A 2,542-nucleotide genomic window follows, 5' to 3' on the forward strand; every position below is an offset into this window, starting at 1 on the left:
TGTCCCCATTCGGTTCCCAGTCAGGTGATTGAGGCTAAACCCCCAGATTTGTCCCTGGTTCCCGAGACATATCACGATTTGGGGAAGTGTTCAGTAAGCAGAAGGCTCTGTCACTCCCTCCCCACCGACCATATGATTGTGCCATCAACCTGTTCCCTGGAGCTGTCTACCCCAAGGGAAGGTTATACAGTATCTCCCGACCTGAACGTGAGGCTTTGGAGACCTACATCAAGGAGTCCCTAGCTGCTGGTCTCGTTCGTCCCTCGTCATCACCCCCTGGGGGCAGGATTCTTCTTTGTGGGTAAGAAGGATGGCTCTCTTCGACCGTGTATTGATTATCGGGGTTGAATGACATCACGGTCAAGAACAAGTATCCCCTGCCCTTGATGAGTTCTGCCTTCGACTCCTTACAGGGTGCTACGGTGTTCACCAAGCTAGACCTACGCAATGCGTATCACATGGTCCGGATCAGAGAGGGGGACGAGTGGTTGACGGGTTTCAATACACCGATGGGTCACTTCAAGTATCAGGTGATGCCGTTTGGACTGACCAATGCTCCAGCGGTATTCCAGAGTATGGTGAACGACGTCCTGAGAGATATGATCGGTCTCTTTGTGTTTGTTTACCTGGATGACATTCTGATCTTCTCGAAGGAACCTTCCGACCACGTCCAGCATGTCCGGCAGGTTCTGCAGCGATTGTTGGAGAATCGCCTGTTCGTGAAGGCCGAGAAGTGCGAGTTTCACGCCCACACGACATCCTTTCTCGGGTACATCATCTCCAGGGAGAGATTAGGATGGACCAGGAGAAGGTTAGAGCGGTTCTGGAATGGGCCCAGCCCGGTACGAGATTGCAGCTCCAGAGATTTTTGGGGTTTGCGAATTTCTACCGCAGATTCATCCGGGATTACAGCCGTGTGGCCGCTCCGTTAACTGCCTTGACTTCCAGTATCAGGACCTTCAAGTGGAATCCGGAGGCGGATCGAGCGTTTCTGGATTTGAAGAGGCGATTCACCAACGCACCGATTCTCTCTCAACCGGACACGGCCCGTCAGTTCGTCGTTGAAGTGGACGCGTCTGATGTGGGAGTTGGCGCCATCCTGTCGCAGCGATGCTCCACGGACAGTAAACTCCATCCCTGCGCCTACTACTCTCGTCGCCTTTCGCCTGCGGAGAGGAATTACGATGTGGGTAACCGGGAGCTTCTCGCGGTAAAACTTGCCTTGGAGGAGTGGCGCCACTGGTTGGAGGGGGCGGAGCAACCGTTTATTGTCTGGACTGACCACAAGAATCTTGCTTACGTGCAATCGGCTAGACGTCTCAACTCCCGTCAGGCCAGGTGGGCGTTGTTTTTCGGACGATTCAATTTTTCCCTGACGTTCCGACCTGGATCTAAGAACGGCAAGGCGGACGCCTTGTCCCGGATGTTCTCCAAGACGGAGGAGAGTGGGTCCAAGACCGAGACAATTCTCCCCCGGAACTGCGTCGTGGGAGCAGTTATGTGGAAGATTGAGGAGGAGGTGATGGCGGCCCTTCGGACGCAGCCCGGCCCCGGTAACGGTCCACCCGGTCGGTTGTTTGTGCCTGAGTCGGTTCGTCCTGCTGTCCTCAAATGGTCCCACGCCAGCAAGATGGCTTGTCACCCTGGCGTGGCTCGGACGATGGCGTTTCTTCGCAGACGCTTTTTGGTGGCCTGCCATGGCCGAGGATACTCGGGGTTTTGTTGCTGCCTGTCCAGTGTGTGCGCAGAATAAGAGTACCAATCGGCCCAGCTCTGGACTACTTCACCCCCTTCCTATTCCCCGGCGACCATGGTCGCATCTGGCCCTGGACTTTGTCACTGGGTTGCCCGCTTCTGAGGGGAACACGGTCGTTCTGACTATCGTGGACAGATTCAGCAAGTTCGCCCACTTTGTGCCAATTGCCAAGCTTCCCTCTGCCTCGGAGACGTCCGAGATCCTGGTTAGGGGAGGTTTTCAGGGTCCACGGTTTGCCCAGTGATATCGTTTCCGACCGTGGCCCTCAGTTTACCTCTGCTGTCTGGAAGTCCTTCTGTTTGGCCATTGGAGCTACAGTCAGTCTCACATCTGGTTTTCACCCCCAATCCAATGGTCAGGCGGAGAGAGCCAACCAGAAGATGGAATCCACGCTACGCTGCCTGGTCTCTTCCAACCCCACCTCCTGGGTCTCTCAGTTGCCTTGGGTTGAGTATGCCCACAATACTCTCCCTACATCTGCCACTGGGATGTCTCCCTTCCAGTGCCTGTATGGCTACCAACCTCCCTTGTTCCCTTCTCAGGAGAAGGAGCTCTCAGTGCCCTCTGTTCAGGCCCATATTCGTCGTTGCCACCGGACCTGGCATCGGGCCAGAAAGGCACTCCTTAGAGTTTCGGACCGGTATCAGCTCCAGGCGATCGTCGCCGGATCCCCGCTCCCACCTATACCATCGGAGATAGGGTCTGGTTGGCCACACGGGATCTTCCTTTACGGACTGAGTCTAGGAAGTTGTTACCGAAGTTCATTGGTCCGTTTGTGGTGGAGAA

This window comes from Coregonus clupeaformis, chromosome 9 (genome assembly GCF_020615455.1).
Source record: "Coregonus clupeaformis isolate EN_2021a chromosome 9, ASM2061545v1, whole genome shotgun sequence".
Classification (NCBI taxonomy): domain Eukaryota; kingdom Metazoa; phylum Chordata; class Actinopteri; order Salmoniformes; family Salmonidae; genus Coregonus; species Coregonus clupeaformis.